The sequence below is a fragment of the Passer montanus genome, unplaced genomic scaffold (genome assembly GCF_014805655.1).
Source record: "Passer montanus isolate IOZ18808 unplaced genomic scaffold, ASM1480565v1 scaffold13, whole genome shotgun sequence".
In the NCBI taxonomy this organism is placed as follows: Eukaryota; Metazoa; Chordata; class Aves; order Passeriformes; family Passeridae; genus Passer; species Passer montanus.
Window position 1 is genome coordinate 1,762,063 of NW_024359832.1, and position 20,362 is coordinate 1,782,424.

General features: G+C 37.3%; 1 protein-coding gene across 7 annotated transcripts in view; it reads left to right on the top strand.

Annotated features, from left to right (window-relative positions):
* Positions 1–20,362, top strand: part of CLOCK (clock circadian regulator) — a 65,000-nt gene that overhangs the window by 436 nt on the left and 44,202 nt on the right. For 3 of the 7 annotated variants that reach the window (XR_005626487.1, XM_039698748.1, XM_039698753.1), the window contains exon 2: positions 9,573–9,674. The gene's annotated coding sequence lies outside the window, so the exon portion shown is untranslated. Of the gene's footprint in view, positions 1–8; positions 119–9,572; positions 9,675–20,362 lie in introns of those variants that run through there. The other 4 variants (XM_039698749.1, XM_039698751.1, XM_039698750.1 and 1 more) reach the window with 4 other exon arrangements.

The window sequence follows — 20,362 nt, forward strand, 5'->3', positions numbered from 1 at the left end:
GCGGGCGGGCGGCGGTCGGTGCCCGCTCGGGCCGGGCCCTCCCCGCGGCGGGACGGCTCTGCGGGGCCTCGCGCCCCGGGCGGCGGCGAGAGCGTGCCCCGCGCTCTCCCTGCGGCAGGTGGGCTGGAGCTGCGGGCTTGCGCAGCAGGCTGGAAGGCTTATTTCCCCCCCACACGTTTGTTTTTTTTCCGATAACTTTATTACGATAACTGCAGCGTGTTCACGCTTGTAAAACCTGAGGGATTCTCAGTAGCCCCCGGTCCTTTTTCGGGTTACTGCGGCCTTAAAGTCAGTGTGTTAAATACTCCGTGCGTGCAAGTGTGAGCACTAGCAAGGGACTGCAAATCCGTGGTTCTTCAGTTTTGTGTTTGGGTTAAGGTGGATCAGGATTTTTCGTTGGTTTCACTTTCAAATTCCAGATACTTTAGGCCTCGATATAAATTAGAAATGTTTTTTTTTCCATGAGGAGGTGTGCTTATGAACTAATCAAACGTATTTGCAGTGAGATTTTGGTAAGGCCGTTGTTTTCATGTGCTGATAAGAGTTAACCTTCCAAGAGGCACAGGGAAAGTCAGGCATGGTTTTGGCTGGAATATGAAACTGCATGTAGAGGCAGAGTGGCCGATCATAGAGCCTGATGCTCTGAATCCTTAAAATAGGTATTTTTTCTTACATGACTGGTTGACAAACAGTGCTTTTGGTGGCAGTATTGACTTGGCCTGCCTCTTCCTTGCTCCAGCTGCACCAGCACAACGGTTCGTGGAATTGTGTCCCATAACTAGCTTGAGGAAATGATCCAGGTTAAAATTAACTACCATGGTTCTGTGTTTTTGTTTTTTCTTTTTAATGTGGTTATATTTAACCTGTGTAATTTCTCTGGCTAGCAGGTGTGACAGGAGGCAAGAGGATTGTTTAAGCAAATACCCTAGAGAAAGAAATACTTGACAAATACACCTCGACTGTGGTAGTCCTGGCAAAGTTCAGTATGAACAGTTGCTGTTGTTTTACAGAAATAATCTTGACTTTGTTTATAAATATCTGTGGGGTTTGGGCCTGTTATTTTAAATTGGACAGCATTTGATTGTTGTAATAGAGGGATTCTACTTGAAAGTAGCTCTGCTTTTAATTTTTTTAGTAAATTAAACTATTAATTTTCGTATGTGTCCACTTAAGACACTTCCTCAAACTCGCTACAGACACTGCTTTCAGATTACCAGACATAACGTATTTGATTTAGGTTCTTTTTGTAGAATATGACAACTTTGTCTGAGAATTTTGTTGGTAAGGCAAGGGTTACTGCTTCTTAACAAGCAATTCAAACAGGGAAAAACCCCCAAACTTCCGGGTTGATATTTAATAGTTTAAGGTGCCATTCAGCCATGTCTTGTTTTTTATTTCTTCCGCTTCATGTTCTTGCATGGAAAAGTTTTAACACATTTAGGTAAAATAAAAGAATGTGAGGGAAGCAGTGCGTTTTCATTACTAATGCTCTTCTAAGGACCCCCAAACCTCTGCTGTAGGTAACTTTACTCTCTTTGTACTAAGCAATTTAAAAACTGAGTGGTAATTACCTTGAATTTAATTTGCAGGGTTGGTTAATTAGCTTCTTAGTATAGCATTTCACAGAAGTCATGAATCTTTGTGGTTGGATTGGTCTTTCAAAAGAAATTTCTGCTTTTAAGAACTTTGAGCTTTTGCTTTTATCCCCTCTCTATTTTAAATTTCTGCAAAAAGTTGAAGATATTAAATAGTAGTAGAGGTATTGCCCTGCAACTTCTCCACATGTTCTTTATATGAGATGATCTTATCAACTTGAAAGTTGTGAATTTTTTATTAAAAACGAATAAACTTGTATTGAAAATAGTTGTGAATCAAAATTGCAGTTTACTTCATTAGGTAATTTCCTCATTTGAAAGCAGCTCCTTTTTTATCTATGCTTTCCTTCAGGAGATGCATATAATTTGTTGTCAGTGCCTCATGGTTTCCGCTTAGTTTTGTAGATGAAGACTATGGATAGCTCTCCAAGTAGAAAATTAGTATCCTACTACAGTTTTTAATACAAAATATAATTCAGAAGAAGTGGAATTACAGCTGAAAGGCACTTTTTCATCACATTGTCATGAGTTAGTTTTTCTCAAGGCAAAGGCTTCGGTAGATCTCTGAAGTAAAGAAAAGTTCATTTTAGTGTTTGAGCCTTTTTAAAAGTACTAGCTTCTCTATGAACACTGCAAACTGTGAAGGCCAAAGTGAAAGCAGGTGTAGAACTGTTTCTGAGGGTTGGTGGCATAGCAAAGTCAGTAGTGATTGTTCCTGCCATTCTTACTTTCTGTTTATTTACTTTGCAAGGTATTTTTAACCTTTCAGTGTTAATGAACTGGTTCATCACTGAAGGGGTGGCATGAGACCAGGAGAGTCACCGGGCTGTCGGGAGAACAGTGGCTGTTTTACAGTAGCTTTATCTCCAGAGGTGAAAAAAAGTGTGAGACTGCAGGTAGTCGCCAAACCATTCAACTGCTTCTCTCATCCTAAGCTATTATTGAATTATTGTTAGTAGTGTTGATAGCATTATTTTGGATTTAGTGGTCTTTCAGAATAAAAAGATGTGTTGGAAGCACATCTTCATTCCCTTAGCAGAATCTGAAATGAGAGGCTCACTGTCTCTCTGTAACTCTGGCACAAGGAAATTTGGATAACTCTGTTAGGAAGGTACCTCTGACTGCTGCAGGTGGTCCATGTGGGGAAAGTAACTTACTAGGATAGTTGGTTAATTGTTAACTCAGGGGGAATCTGTAATAATTTGAAACTCAGACAGACATTACACTGTTTATTTGTTGTAGGACTTAAAAGATGTGACATGCAAAATCACAGAAGAGAAAGGAGACTCAGGGTTAATGCAGATGCCCTGAAGGATTGAATTCTCTATCCCTACTGCTGCCACAAAATTCCTTTGTCATGTAAAAGCTACTTTAATTTTGGTATACCTCACCTCTGAGTGTTTTAATTTATAGTCTTAGTGTTCTCTTACCATACTTTTTGTGTTATTATAAATTCTTTATTATAGCCACTTTGAGAATATATCATCATACACATAAAACGTTTTGGTCCTCTGTGGTTGTCATATATTTAATATTATGTGGAAATAACAAGGCTTCACAGATTCTTTTAACAGTTTAAAACTGCACACTTTGGACTCTTTCCAGCTGTTTCATTTCGTCATTAAAATCGGTGAATAAGTTTCCTTATTCTGTACTGATGTTCTGAGTATATTGTGAAATCATCATTAATAGTATTAATATTTTATTAAATATAGATCCTTAAAAATTAGTTATATATATGAGATTCAAGAATGATAATAACTTAGGTTTGGAGAGTGATGCTTTTGAAGCTCAGCATGTACTATGGGCATTCCTCATATTTATGATTAAAATGTAGCCAAATTAGGAATAAATATGGCTACTTCAATGCTTTGTTCTTAAAACTGTGTGTGTGAGTATGTGAGAGGCTTCAGTTGTGAATTTAATGTTATTTTACAGATAATGACAGCCTGGTGCCACAACATAAATGGTGTTAGATCATCTCAAGAGTATGTGAGAAGGCTTCAGTTGTGAATTTAATGTCATTTTACAGATAATGACAGCCTGGTGCCACAAGATAAATGGTGTTAGACTATTATCCTTTTGTTAAAACAAAACACTTCTTGGAGTAAGACAGATCCAGTTAAAGTGGATTTTTAAAATAAATATATGTGACATAATTCTTCTATAGGGGTCTTTCTGGAGTTCCACAAAAAAGGATATTTGCAGGTACCTCTGAGATGGTTTTGATGTATGTTATTTTGGTATATGGCCAGATCCATAAAATGGATTTAGATGGGTTTTGTGTATCCAGCCCCAAATAAAATTGGTATCTGTGTTAGAGGTTTCTTGTTTTCACTAGTAAAATTTTCCAAAGTTGAACACTGAAGTTTTGTTCTCATTCACATCTTCCAAAATCTTATCATAACCGAGCATCTTGGCATCTAAATCTGTTTACTATTCATAAATTAGGCAATCTGAAAATTAGGCCTTCACTTGTTCAAAGGCATGTTCAAACCACACCTCAGGCACACCTATGGAATTGGACTTGGACCAAAACCCTGTGGTGACTCTCCCTTTTGTTCAGAAGCACAAAGGAGTGAGGAGGAAGAGGTTTTGTTCATGTCTCCTGTAAAAAAAAAAAAAAGAAACGCCCAAAATAAACAACAAACCAACAAAACTCCAAAGCCTGGAACCTCACTTTTCCTTGCAGACAAGACGATTAAAGTCTCTTTGGGCTAAAGAGATCTACTAGGCAAGTTTTCTTGGAGGAAAAGGAGATTATATGTATACTTATATTCTGGCCTGTGTTCCATTTAAAATTTTGAATGCTGTTACAAACTGGTACCCATGAATTACATCTCTTGTTTGCTGCCTTAGTGAGGCATGCATACTTCTGATGCTTCTCTGTCCAGTAAAGATTTACCTTTTTTTTTTTGGTTCCATATCTTGAAAATTGCCACTGAAATGAGACGTTAGGAGTTGATGCATCTTCCTAGTGCAATGCAGAGCCTGCTGAGAGATTACGGTTTGAACCCTATTGGTAGACTGGAGATTGGCTTTCCAGTTTCTGTGATCCAGGTTACTGTGCTGCTGGACAAAATGAGAGCCCATCTTTTTCCCTCTGCTAGCATGTTAAAAGAATATATTGCTGGAAAATATATTGATGGGAAAAGCTTAGCTAGGTGTATGACAAGGACAGGGACCAGGATTGTGAGTACTAACCTTACCTATGTCCTAGGCCTCCAGAAACAGGTGAAGGCAAAATACTGTGTTCACTGGTTGCTTATGTAGTTTGCATCTGTATTAATTTTTGAAAAAGTCTTGCTGAATGATGCAACTCTCCCTGGCTTTGGTACTTGATAATTGTAGATCCTTTTGTATGCAATCCCCTTTTTGTGCCCTGTTTTAGTGAACGTGCTACTTTGGGGTCTACTACAGCTGGAGCAAGCCATAGAACTTGCTAACCATGCTGCTTAGTCGTGGTCTTGCTGTGAGACTCTTAAAAAAGAAGGAGTACCTGGGAATGGGCTGATCATCCAGCATGATGTCAGAATCTTTAAGTATTTTCTGGCAGGGAGTAGTATTGCTAGCAACCTCATCTACAAGAGTTTTTAGCTTGCAGCACCACAAGTTTGTGAGTGTATCTCCATGGCTTGCAGAAGAATGATCCCAGATCCCATAAGCATGTCATTAGCTGCAGAACTGGTAGATCTCCAGAAAGCTTCAGCACTTTCTTCATTGAGGCAAGTATTTGTGAACATAGAGGCCAGGCTGGCTGGTAAGAAGTGGCTCTTGTGGGAGGTTAATGTGTGAGTTTCCTAATGTACATTAGAAACACTGAGGAAATGTATATTTTTACATCTTAAATTATGGTCTTAATGAAAGTATGAAATAGTAGGCTGCCTAATAAAAAAGGTACTTCAAAACACATTAATACAGCTAATTTAATATTTCGAATTCTGACAATCCCGCTGCTGTTATAAATAAAACATAAGTTTCCATTTTCATGTTTGAGTAAAGTTTTTAATGAAGTAGTTAATACTGGTATCTGGCATTTAAGGGCGTTTTTGACGTGTTTGGTGGCTATTTCATTGCATGTTAAATGTAAAATGTCAGTGACTGCCTGTTCAGTTTCAGCTATTACTGACATGCACCTTGGCAGAGCAGTGTTCCGAGAGTTTAGGGGTTGCTGTTGAGAAGATGGTTGTGAATACAGAGAATGTAGACTCCTGCTAGTGTGCTAAGGTAGAAGCTATGTAATTTTTCAGATTACTCTTGCTAGAGATATGTTGAATGCTTGGATTTTCACCAGTCATCCAAAAGCCTCAAGATACATTAGGAGAAAAAAAACTGTCTTGTTTCATGTGGTAACTTTCCCATGTTAGTTACCCAAAGTTAATTTGAAATCTACATGTGAAGGTGTAAAAAGATAAAAAAATATTTTGACAAAAGTTGCTTATTTCCTTGGCTCAATGAACAACTAGGAAATTTTCCTAGATTAAAAGCTTCAGGAAGTTGCCTTTTTTAAGCCTGATTTCCTAAGAAAATGTGATTTATGCTTTTTCCTTTTTTTTCTCTTATTCTTCCCTTACATATTCACCAGTAGCTTTTGAAATAGTTGATCAGTTGTAGCCATGTTTGTAGGAGGGATGGAAATCACAAACTGTAATGTTACCACAGGTTTTGTGAAAATAGGCAAGCTGGGTAGAGAGAAATGTGTCACTGCCTTCTCTTGAGAGAGACATAATGCAATGGGATTTTGGTACTGACCTGTTTTTTTTTTTTCAGCATGCACTGGGTCTGTGTTGGGTAGGAGACCAGGAGTTGTGTGTGTCGTCAGGGCTTGAGGAGACAGGAAGAATCTTGGGCTGTTTTGGAAAGGGAGGAGGACCAACAATATAGTAGTGTGACATGATAGCAAAATAATAATAAAAATAATATTTTTCTGTCAACATAAGAACAAAAGACAGTATTTCCCAAATCAGATTTCCAGTAAGCCCACTCCTCTGTCTTGTAACACAGAGTTATTTGTTGAAAAGCGGGAACTGAATTTATGTCTAGAATGGCATTTCTCGACTTCTTTCCTGTCTGGCCTGTATTTGCATTACTTATTTATCATAATAAACAGCAGACTGAAATCAACTTGAAGATTTTTATGAAGTCTCAGTAGAGAAATGTAGGATGTCCTGCTGGTTGGTTTTGAAAAACTGAAAATCTTAGTAATGTTGAAAGTGAAGAAAAGTTTATTAGCTTGTGCTGCTTTCATTTCTAGAGAATTCTCTGCTGTATAATATGAAATATACTTGTCAAGACTCATAATCTTCACAAATTTTAATTTATTGATTTCAAGTATTGAAATGGTTCATTAAAAAAATCATAGCAGACCACAAAATAGGTGGTTTTGACTTGTGCTTGTTTTAAAGTAGTTTTCATAGTAACAACAAATACTGTAAAGGAAACAGGGTTTTCCTTTACTGTGAGTAGAAAAGCAAGTAGCAGCGTGAATCACAGCTTCCAAGAACTGTCAGAATAGAAATGCAGATTCTCTCTCACACACACACACACACACACTTTCCTGTCAGTTTTAATGTAGTAATGTGATTTAATAAAGTTTTCTTGCCATCCACAGCAGCAACATCCATTGTGTGTAATCAAGCTACTACTAGCAGTTGTGTGTTTGAGAACTATTGTTCAGAGCTAGTATGGTAGTTCCACTGATCGTTCTCTAACATCTCAGCAATTTTACATCTAATATATTTTTCTGGAAGTGTTTTTGTTGTTAAAATGTTCTACTTCATTTTTTAATATAGTCTTTTTTCCAGCTCAGAAGCATTAGCTAAATATTTTGTGCTGCCCTAGAGCTTTTCGTGATGTTTCATAGATAATAAGATAGAGTTTCAGCCTTGGGAAGCTTGTGATCTGAATTTCACTGACATAGAAAATGATGACAATGACCTCAGAAAGGGGGACAAGGATTCAAATTAATAAGCGAGTCATAGTGAGTGAATTAAACAAATTCTCATTTCTAAGAAGATGATAAGATAGATCAGCAACAAGTAATAGGAGAATATAGAAGCAAAAGACAGCATAAAGCAAGTCCAAATAATATACAGATTTGGAGGAAAAGAAGCAAAATATTTTTCAGGGTCTGGAAAGCATATTGAAGTCAGAAAAGTAGTCTGGATCAAGAGAAAGAGTAACTAGAAGGTTTTATGAAATAGAGCAAGAAAAAGATCTATAGAAACTTACAAATTATGTTGATGGGTTTAGATCTTCTGAAGAAAGAAAATGAGACAGGAAAATGATTTGAGAATATGAGAAACTGTTTCGATCAGTTTGGCAGGGAGGTTAGGACACAAATTCTAAGATTTTTTTTTTTAACCCTTCAAGAAATTTAGCTGTCACTCAAACTTGCTTTTTTTTTTTTAAACAACAGGCATCTGTGCCTGAAAATTTAATCTCAGGCATTCCTGTTGCTCTGTTGCTGCCTTCTATTACACACAATTTTTCTACAAGCTGGAGGACTTCATATGAATTTCATTACAATTGAGAGAGGGACTGTAGAAGTTTTTAACATCAATGGTGATCGACACACTACCATTTTATCTAAGTCAAAAGTATCACAAACTTTTTTCACTAAAATAACAGAAATTGCTTTTCCAAATTATTTTGGTTAAATTTGTACTGCCTTTATATAGATAATTACATTTATGGCTGATTTAGATGGAGTTACATTAAACTTTATGTTGCCAACAGAGAAATGAAAAATAATATTTCATAAACTGGCATAGATTTTTAAAAAATGCACCTAAACTTCCTGCCCTGTAGAATATATTTTGCCATTTCTTATCTATGTGCTGGTATTTGATTCAAGTAATTGATTTGTAACATTTCATATTTCATTTGACCATTTAGAAAATAATATGTAGGTGATAATGGTCTGCATTTCTTATCCCATTCAACTTGGCAGTAGATCTTCCTCAAACATTGGCATTCTTCTTCTCCAGGCTGACAGCTTTTTCTTTCTATGTTATATGTACTGGGGGAGGAGGTGGTAAAGAACAGGGGTTTAGAAGTTACTTTGTTTTGGCTATTTCATGTCAAAGGAAATCCATCAATCCTTGCATACAATGGAAGGGAATAGATTTATGTTTGCCTTAAAGGATATGCCTTGCCACATGGCAGTGCTGAATAGAAAATATCAGCAGTGGGTCAGTAGCAGTAGATTTTTCCAGCAGGATTATAATCAGTTAGATGATATTACCAAGTTGGTGCATGTGTATTTAAAATAAAGCATGGTGTGTAGGAATTAATGATCTGTAGCAGGTGGGGAGCTCTTTCTTCGTTGAATAAGTAGAGTGCTGCTGTGTAAAAATCTCTGTTGTAGAGTGAGCTTTTGCTCAGCACATCTTAATGAAATTGATTTCTTATTAGTGAGAGGAGTTTGATTAGTGAGGGGAGTTTGATTAGTGGAGAGAATCTTGTGCTGTTGCATGCCGTGTTCTCTGAGAGTTTCCACTTGTGTGCTGCAGTAGTTCATGTGTCCTGTTTGAGCCACAGTACACAGAGTTAAGATTTTATTGATGCAGTTTCTTTCCAAAAGTTTGCATAGTGTATTATTAATGTTCTGCAAGGTCATAATACAATCTGAAGCAATTGTAGTGCAGTAGTTGTAATATTACTGTTTTGTAGACATTGTTACGTCTGTAAATTTTGTGTTACCATTGGGCTGTTGCATTTGTCTCACGGGTTTGGATTTCAGACAGTGCCAGAGCTACATAAAAGGTGGTATGCAATGTTGAAGTTGTCCTTCATGAGAATTTACATCATTCTGTTGAATAGAAAAATTAGGAAGTGATTTTTTGACATTATAAGGATGCATATGAAATTACTGAAATTGCAGGAGAGAAAACAGAAATAATCAAGGGCTCATCCCCAAAAAGTTTTTTCGTACAGATTAATATTCATTAAACTGTGTGTTTTTTTGTTTTTCAGAAGACCGTGCCAAAGAAGACTTTTACTCAGATGACATCACATTTGGACTACTAATGCTACCCACCCACTCTAGAAGGCACAATGTATTTCTAGGTAATTTAAGTAAGTATGTAGATATTATTGCTACTAGAACAGAAATGCTTTAAGCAGAAGCAGCTCTTTTTCAACCTCAGGCAAGGTAGACGTTCCACTTCAATTTGAGATTCAAATTAATGGTGTGTGTGGGCAAGAACAAACTTCAAATAAGCTTTTTATAAGCTTTTATCTTGTACACTGGAGCATGGAATGAAACAACTGAACTGTACCTGAGCTGCTTTGGAAACTAGAAGGAAGGAAAAGCCCAGACCTTATGAAGGCACTGTCCCCAGCAGTGCAGTGTGCTAATGTGGCCCTGTGGTTTCTGGAGACTAAATTAATATCTCTCCCAGGGATGTGTTGCAGTGAATGAGGATATGTACTGCCATGCTCACTGCTTTTCTGTGTGTTTTCTTGTTTGTTTGGGTTTTTTTGTGTGGTGTGGGGTTTTTGTTTGTTTGTTTGTTTTGTACTGGTTTTTGGGTTTTTTTGTTTTGTTTTCGGTTTTTTTTTTGCAGATGCTCTTGTTGAGATGACTTAATACCCCATTTTATGTAAAGACATAGCAGAAGAATGCATCTTAATGGATTCAAGTACCACTATCTCTGTTCACATGTCACCTTGTTTATGAATGGGTTGCTTCTCCCTGCTTCCTTGATTGGACACTGTACTGTCCAGCTGAGGATGGGCCAGGAGGTGCAGATTTTCATCTTTGCAAGATTTGATCATGTTGTATATTGCAGTAAGGTTTCTGATTGCTTTGTGCATCTCACAGAGAAGCGCAGAACAGCAGGGTAGTTTGTTTAGGAGCAACAAAGGGATTTTGATTCAGTGTATCCTGAGGATCATGGCCATGGCCCTCTGTAGACTTTGTGTTTTTATGTTTTATCTTTTTAAGTAGGTGTTATTTTTCAGATGTTCTGCTGGTTTTTTGACTGGGTCAAAACATACACTTTTATACTGGGTCAAAAAAACCCCAAGAAACAGATCTATTTATGTAGAACAGACATTGTGCCAATCTTGTTGAAATGGGATTATTTTTTCTTGCTGTCAGAAAGCCTTCCTGTATTCCTAGTGGCTTGTAGTACATCGGAGGTGCCTGTTCTTACATGAAGTATGGTCCTGAATGGAATTACAGGTAGCAGTGCTTCTAGTTAATGATGCTTGACAGTTTCTGTTCCAGAACCTTGGTTTTAGTTGCTTATAATTTACTAAGACTTAAATCTCTTTTATATATCTTCTTCACCTAAAATTCAACAAATATCAGCTTGTGTCTGAGGATGAGTTTAGAGGGAAGAACGCACTGTTTTCTTGATGCAAAATGCAATGAAAATCTTGCCATTGGAAAAATAAAGCACCTGCATATGCTGGAGCAAGCACTCAAGGTTGTAGGAGAAACAAATTATTATGCTTCAGTATTTTTTTCTGCTATCCCACTTACATTAAGGCAGCATGATAGATTTCTGAAAATATGTTTTGTACCAGTTCAGTGAATTTCCTAAATCCATTTCATCTGTCCAAATCAGATGAGGTAGATACGTTCCAAATCCTTTTAGTCATAAGCAGACAGGGCTACTGAGCATGTTCTAGCTGGACTGTGGGAAGTAAACAGGTCTAATCTCCTTGACTCCGTTGTAGTGTCAGGTACAAACACTGAGTAAGAAGATTTTCTTCTGTACTCTTTGTGCTTTTCCTTAACTTTATCATGCATGTACTGTTGATTTGGTCCTTCACATTCTGCTTCAGCAGTATATTTCCATGACTGTTGTCAATTTTATCATTCAGTTTTTCTGTATTCTTTGCTTTTTCTCTTTATTGCTTTTATGTGAACATTCTCTAATGTTCTCAAGATCATTATTTTATCATAATAATATTCATCTTTTTGGATAGTACAGGCTGTGTGTGGTTAAAAGTTACTAAATACTTCTTTTTGAGCATCCTGAAAAGCTCTGTGCATTGTGCATCTTTGATTCTGATTTTCAAATAAGATGTTTAAAACATGAAGACCATATTTGTTTTGAAATGGAAAGACAATACAATAGATTTTAAATTTTCAGATTATATACATGTGAAAATTTGTATAGTGTTGTCTTTCTTAAAAGACTGTTTTTCTTTAGGAATTGCTCTAAAGAGATCCATTTTTTTTTGTTTTCATCTAAATTTAGCAAATGTAGAGAGAAGCCCATTCTTTCATTTGCAAAATCTTTTGGAAATCTATTTGGATCTTGTATACTGAATGTTAGTGAAACTTGGTGAGTCAGAATAGTTTAGTTATTCTAAGCAACCAATGAATTAATTGTATGTGGAAAAAAAAGGTTAAAAATCCTATTCATAATTTACAGTTCTTGGAGAAACTGGCATATAACCTAAAATCTAGAGGATTAAATTATTATGTAAATTACATAATTGAAATATAGAAAATAAAGAAAATAAAGGGCAGAGATTAAGCAATATATTTCTGGCTTTACATCTAAGGTAAAAAGCTGTGTATACACCAAATGTATTTTATCTAGTGTTTCTGTAATGAAGTTCTTGCAATCCATAGATCCCTTGATTAGCTTCCCTTAGTATTTCTTTGTTCCTGTGGCTGTTCTGTGAGATAATGTTTAGAATAATCAGGCTAATTTCAGTTTTATAGTAAACTAATATTCCTTTGTCGTTAATCTGATTTTTGTCAATTCCCATAGTTGATTAGCACAGGATTCAGAGATCAATTTGAGTCATTGCAGTAAACACATGATCATCTTTACTAAGTTAGGGCAAGTTAAATCACAGTAGTAGTGCTTACAAACTTTTCTCAGACCATACTATCTGAATTTCCAGGGTAAAAACAATACTGACACCTCTGTCTAAAAGTTCAGAAATACAATAATATTTATTTTGACCTTACTGTATTTAATAGCACAGGTAATAGGAGGAAATGAATAAAAAAATGAGAGAAGGGCTTAAAGAAATAAGGTAGAAAGAAGAAGAGAAGTAAAATATTTGACGTGAGAAAACAGGACGTAAAAGATGAAGTAAATAAGCGAAGAAAAGAGAAATGAAGCCTAAGGAATAAGGATATCCAGATTTATGTCTTCTGCTGAATTCTGGCACAGAGAAAATAAATTTTTTGTGGAACTTAGTAAATAGTCTTTTATCATGATTTTGTTTTTCAAATGTGACGCATTATGAAGAATGCTTACAGAAATTTTCTGAAGTCTTTCAGTGCCCTCAAATATTCTGTTTATGACGTGACATCTCTTTTGATTAGTCTGGTTTGAAAAGGTTAGGGTATAACTCCAATGTGTGCATTACAGTTGTGATTTGGATGATTAAAACTGCTTTAGAGAAAATCCCACTGTTGTCTCCCCTTACCACTTGCTTGGCTCAGTGTGTTTGAACTACATTTCTTTCTCAGAAAACTAGTCTGTGAGTTCTGCTGCAGGGGCAGAGTGCTCTTCTGTCTCTGCTGGGGACATGGAGTTCTGCATCAGTCATGAAATTCCTGGAAAAATTTGAATGGTCCATGTGGTAGTGATGTTTGCTTCTGGAGACCAGATGAAATCTAATCCAAAATAAACCCTCTTGAACAGCTAGCATAGGAGTGTCAGCACCAGCTGCTTTGATCTACTGATCCATTTCTACGGTTTCAGATTACTTTCTAATGGGGACAGAGCCATAGTTGTTCACTTTGGTTATAGGTCAGTAGATGAGGGCAGTGAACCTCTAAGAGGTGTCTATGCTGGAAGTACAGCCATGAGTTTGGATGCTGTTTTTGAAAAATTTTGAAGTGCCAAAAATGCTTTTTTTCAATTTTTGTAATATAAACCGTGTTGATGAGGCACATAAATACTGTAAATGACAGTTTAAACAACTAAATCATAACTGCCTTTTGTAATTCTGATGGATTAGTTTGTGGTTTTCCCATGCTTGTATTTTTAAATTGTTAAACAGAGGAGTCTTCTGATTTGTTTAATTTTATAACTTTTGTATAGAATTTGAAAATATGTATGCTTCTCACCCCAGGTGTTTTGCTTGAACTGCTCATCTGCTTGATAAAACCCCAAGGCCAGTGTTTTATGGCAGTCATTAAGTAAGAGCAACAGAAAAAATGAAAAAGAGATGGTCTTTGCAGGTTTTTGCAGTTATTAATCTTTTTCGTGCCTTAGCTGTCATGAATCATGAGACTTGGTTTTTTTTTTTTGGCCTGGAATGAATTCCTCAGTTGTTAAAGTGTTGAAAATCTGAGTAATATTTAGGTGCTGGTGTTAAATCATTTTATCTTGAAATAGCAGTTGAAAGAGTACTCTCCATCTGCCCTGTTTAATTTTAAGTTCAGAGTTTCCCAAGAATTTTGCATGCTTAAATGTAGTATAATAACTCACATATCTAAGCCAGTAATCAGGACTAAATTCAGCTAGATTTCTTGTTTATTAGAGCTTTGCAGAATGTTGACCCTTGTTTTCAGCATTTTTTCCAGAAAATTTCCAACATTCAATTAAGATTTCTGTTGATAGGGATTGTAGGTGTAAACCTACAGTCTTTAAAAAATATAGTCATTAAAATCCACCCAAAACTATTAAGCTTGTAATAGCTTAAGTAACAGCAGCATTTTGAAACTGTTTGAAAAAAACCCACTGACTTTAATAAGAATAATAAAGTTATTTTCAGTATTATTTAATTTGTTCAAAATTGAGATATAAACCTCAATTTAAAATGAAGAAAAATGTTGAGAGTCAAAATGTGAGTTGCAAGTTAATCTTGCCTTAGGAGTATTTCTCTGTTATGGTGAAGTGCTCTGTTTGTGTTTTTTTAATGTGTTTGGTATAAGTAAACTGTTAGTATATGGCCTGAACCTAAAATTCATGTTAGTTTCAGGATTTCCTGTGAATATTGATAACTTATGATATCCCATTCCTCAGTACCAGTGTTTCATAGGCCACTAGCAAGATCCTAGGTCTTTAAAACCATTCTCACAATGTGCGCAGAAGGGAATTAAAAAAAACCCTGATTGTAATTTTGGTTTTTGATAACTGATATATTAATTGTAAATTGAAATAGCTGTAATACTTCTGTAATTATTTCTTAGTGTTGCTTTTAGGGACTTCAGTGCTGGATGACGTAAGTCAGGTTTTGTTATTCGAGCAAAGAGCTGTATGAGGGATAGAAGCACCCACCCGCTGTGAAGCAGCCTGGATCCCAGCAGGGAGAATCTCTGCTGGTGGGAGTGACTGCCCGAGTGACTCCTGGGTGGTCACACAGGAACTTTCCTTAACCTTGGGCTCTCAAGAGTGCAGAGAAGACTTTGAGTGGCAGGAAGTAAGCACTCAGAAACGAGTATCTTGGTACAAAGAAATAATGTTCTGTGAAAGAAGAACTTGGGAACTGTAGAAAATAAAAATTTTAAAAATGGAGGAACAGAGTTTAAGGCCACGCAAATGTAGCAAGTGTTGTTCTAAGTAGTTGATATGATTTTTTTGTTGGATATTAAAAATGGTAAAAAGGACTAGTAGTTCTCACAGAAAAAAACTTTAAGGACTCATTTGAAACTTTATAGGGTTTATATGGGGTGTCAGGATAGAATCGGAATTTCCAAAATGCAAAAAGAGCTGAGTTTGTGACCTTTCCCCACCCTTGATCTAATCCTGAAAATTCTTATCTTACATATTGTAGCTGCAAAATTTTTAAGAGCTTGGTGTAGAATTTCCTGATACATTTTGTGTTCCAGTCAGTATCATGATCTTAAAATATTTTTGAAGGAATGGGAGACGCATGACAGAATTTTGCTATGAGCATTGAATTAGTCTGCAAGGTATTCTGTGCCTGAAGAGTAATATTCTCATCATAATTAATCAGCTTAATTTACAATTGACTTGACTGGAGCCAATATTTTGAATGATACTGATGTATGAGAAGAAGGAATTTGTTGTTTGTCTTTTGCTGTTTTTCTGGTGACCCTCGGAAGGTGATTTCAGTAGGTTTTCTGGACTTAGCACAAACTCTGAAAGTTTCAGTGGAGTGAGTGCATGCTTCTACTGCTCAGGAGAATAAAGAAAAAGTGAGAAAATGTGTTATCTGCATAAATAGATAATATTTTAGAAACACAGACTGGTAAAAAATTAAATGTTTAAATGTCAGTGTAATGTTAGTGTGTAATGGTTAAATGTTAGCGTTACTTTAAACTATAATTTTTCTTTGAGCTTTGTTTCTTGAACATTCAGAAATTCAGTTGTGTTCAGTGCTCTAATGTTTGAATTAAGTAAAGGTACTCTTCCTTTATTTCCATATGAGAATATATGCAGAGTGATTACAGTAAAATTAAATTAAATTTGAAGTTGATTTTATATACTTCTTTCTGTTGCTGCATTGCTGTTTCTGTTTAGTTCATGCAGCACTATCTCTTTTGTTACAGTAACGTATCATCTTTTCAACCTGAAGGAGTCCAGTGTGACTAGATGCTGCTGGTTCTATTTCCTTTGGTTCTTGCTTGTAGCAGGGTGCAAAAAGATACTTAGCTTCTCTACCCAAAGTGGTTACTGAGCATTTTGCCAAAAGTTTCTAAGGACAATAAAACTAAACTTGCAGTTACTTCCTCTCTGTATTGATTGCAAAACTCTTCTGGTTTGTTGCCTTTTTGGGAGTTGCGTTTCTGTTTTGGTTTGTTTGGTTGGGTTTGTTTGTTTATCTGTTGTTTTATTTTGGGGGGGTGGGGTCCCTTTCCCTATTAAGGCACTTCTTGCCTTTGTGATATGAAGTACTTGTCCTTTATCTCAAGTCAGGCAATCACTGTAATTCTAGTTGAGCCCAGATTCTTCTGTTGAAAGTTCTGACGGAAATTAAAATCTGGAATTCTCTACGTATACTGTTGAGGATTTTTTCACAGTATAAGCTTTCTTTTTCAATGACAGGTAGTTCTATTGAGGGATAAACAGAAGGATCTGGCAGACACTATAATTCTAGAAAATTAAGTTCTTTACTCCTGTTAACCATGGGAATATAATAGTGAGCATGCTAATACAGAAGTGTTTTGCCACATATTTTTTGGATAAAATCATAGGGTTGTTTGGAAGAGACCTTAAAGATCACCTAGTTCCAATCCCCCTCCTCCATGAGTAGGGAATACCATTCACTTGATCAGGTTGCTCAGGATCACATCCAACCTGGCTTCAAACCCTTCCAGGGCCATCCACAACTTCTCTGGAAAACCTGTTCCAGTGCCTCAGCACCTTCTGAATAAAGAATTTCTTACTAGCATCTAATCTAAATCTTTGCTCTTTTAGTTTGAAACTGTTCCTCCTTGTTCTATATCTGCTTGTGGAAAAAGTTGTTCTCTCTCTTTTTTAAAAGCCCCCTTCAAGTACTGGAAGGCTGCAGTGAGGTTTCTGTGGAGCTTTCTCGGTTTCAGCCTGGAGAACCTCAGCTCTCTCAGCCTGTCTTCCATAGGAGAGGTGCTCCAGTCTTCTGATCATCTTTGTGGCCTCTGGGCCTGCTCTAACAGGTCCATGTCTTTCTTGTGTTGAGGATCCAAAATCTGGATACAGTCACCCCTTGTCACTGGCCTTGATCTGGACATGGAGTCACTGATCACAGCTCTCTGTTTGCGTCCATCCATCCAGTTAGTTTTCCCTCCAATAGTCCACCATTTAAACCTATGTCTCTCCAATGTGGTGGAAAGGATCTTGTGTGGGACCATGTCAAAAGCCTTACAGAAGTCTAGTTAGATGGCATTGGTTGATCTTAACCTTGTCAGCTATTGCTCTGTTATAGAAGGCCACCAGATTGGTCAGGCATCATTTGCCCTCAGTGAAGCTGTGCTGGCTGTCTCTGATCATCTGCTTGTGTGGTATGTGCCTTAAAATTGCTTTCATGATCATCCCAGACACAGAGGTGAGGCTCATTGTTCTGTGGTTCCCTGGATCTTCATTTCTCCCTTTTTTTTTAATAGGACTGATGTTTCTGTTTTTCCAGTCAACAGGGTTTTTGTGTGACTGCCATGGCTTTTCAGATATGATGGAGAGTGGCATGGGCAACATCATCTCATCAGGTCCCATAGACTTGTGGCTGTTCAGTTTCATCAAGTGGTTCCAAACCTGCTCTTCTCTTACACTGGAAATACACTGAAATGACCATCCCCTAGTGCTTCCCATGTTTTGTTTTGTCCTTTTTTCAGCTACCTCTTTCATTTTTCTTTTGTTACCACTTTGTGGTCTCCAAAATGATGTGCAGGACTTCTGGGGAAAGTAGTGGGTGGAGGTAGGGAGGAGGAGCTGCTTGTTTGGTAATTTTTCGGCTTGGACTGCACTTCAGTGTTGTAGCTTAAAATTTTCCAACTGTCTCATTTTATGGAAATGTGCAGTCTCACTTCTTTCATTTTGAAGATGCTTCCAGTAAAGTACACTGCCTACACCATTTTTCAGGCAGGAAAACAGTCCACTCTTCACAAGAGCTTTACAGAATAATTTAGCTGTGCATGAATCACCCATGCTGGGAAATTTAGGCACCAGAGGCACTTCCACAGCTGCACAGGTCATGGATTGTGCAATCAACTTGCAAAAAGTGAAGTGGTGACTAGCACTAAATATTTTTAGAAGTGTTTTGCTTACATGTATACATTTCTATTTCTTATAGATAATTAAGTTTCAAATAAAATATTGGCTTTCTAAAACGCCTGTCATATGTTCTTGGGTGTTGCTGTTAGCAACTCTTGTCAATTAAAAAAAAAATTATGTCCATTTGGTATACCTGCACAATTGTGTTACAAATACCTGCTGTTGATATAAATCATTCATCAGATTGTCTTTGCTAGCTGAGAGGGAATTTAATGTGACCGTGGAAATGAGTGGTCAGAGTAATGATCAAAGGCTAACGTTACACAAACTTTTGGCTTGATCAAGGAGATTGGTAAAAGTGATTACAGACATAAGTAGCTGTTAGGGTGTGAAGTGTCTGGTCTCTGTAGCCATGTAGTTAGCTGTGTGGTCTGTGGGTATTGCTCTTGATGTCTTTCATGTGGTAATTCTTCATCTGTGGATAGATTCAGGGGAGGTACTTAGTCTTACTTCTCCCACTTTCTAGGTAAATACCCTGACCACGAGTTAGGAATAAGTCTTTGTCTCCTGTTTAGAGAAAATCAACCAAAAGAAAAGAGGGCAAAACAAGCAAAAAACCCCAAAACAACAAAACAAAACCACCTACAAAATGCCTTGAGTTCATTTTGTTTAGTTGTCTGGCATGTTTTTTAGTTGTCTGGAACTGGTGGGCCAGTTCCCCTCTGACCACTCCCATCACTTTTTTGTGTGGGCATAACTGAGAAGCTGTAAGATGTTTCTGGATGTACTAGATAATTGTATCTTAAAGGGGTAAGTTGATGATATAAAATAATTTGATGTCCCTTAAAACTCATTTAAGACTCATAAGCTGTATCCTTTATGGACTGTAAAGGGCTAGGATGATGTAGGACAGCAGGTAAGATTACAACCATGGACTTCAGGAGAACTAACTTCTGCCTCTTCAGGGTTCTTCTTGAAAGAACCCAATGAGAACAGGAGTCCAAGAGAGCTGGTTGGTATTCAAGCATGACTCCTTTAAGGCTCAAGAACAATGAGCAAGAAGTTGGACAAAGCGGGCAGGAGACCTGCATGAATGAATAAAAAACTTGTCATTTTTCAAGTGTAATCAGGAAATACGCAGGAAATGAAAGCAGGGGCAGACTGCTTGGAATCAATATAAAGTGCTTTTCAAAGTAGAAACACAGCAGGAAGGGCCAAGACCCACCTGGAATTAAATCTGATTGAGAATGTCAAGGACAACAAGAAGGGCTTCTTCAAATGCATAAATAACAAAAGAAAAACCTAAGATAATGAGGGCCTCCTACTAAATGGAAGGGGACCCTGGTGACAGGATGCAGAAAAGGTGGAGACAGTGAACGACTTCTTTGCATTGGTCTTCACTGGCAAGACCAGCTCTCCGGAATATCTGACTCAGGAGACAGGGTAAAGGAATTTTGGAGGGAAGACTTTCCTTCAAGGAGGTCAAGGAGGTCTGGGTTAGAGAACACCCAGGTAAACTGAACATTCACAAGTCTATAGGCCCTGATGGATTGCATCAGCAAGTGCTGAGAGAGCTGGTGGACACCATAATGAGGCTGCTCATGAGAGGTCAGGACAATCAGGAGAAGTACCTGAGGACTGGAAGAAAGCAAATGTCACCCTGGTCTTCAGAAATGGCAAAAAGGAGAATACAGAGAGTTCTCTGGCTGACGTTCCATCACCTTTCCAGGGATTGAGATGAAGTTGACTGGCCAGTCAACTTCATCTCAATCCCTGGAAAGGTGATGGAATGTCTTCTTCTGGAGGCCATCTCTATTCATGTGGGTAACAAGAAGGAGCATGGATTCACTAAGGTCAAATCATCCTTGGCCAACCTGATTGCCTTTTATGATGAAACAACTACCTGGAGGGATATGGGGAGAGCAGTGAATGTTGTTTAACCTCAACAAAAGCAAGGCTTTCAACACTATCTCTTAACAACATCCTTGTAGATGAACTCAGGAAGTGTGGTCTGGATTGAGAACTGGCTAACCCCAGAGGAGTCACTACCAGTGACACAGGTTCTGGTTGAAGGCCTGACACTAGCAGTGTTCCCCACAATTCAGTATTGGGAATTGGTTAATTTATTAATCAATGACTTGGATGAAGGGGCAGAGATGTCCTCAGCAAGTTTGCTGATGACAC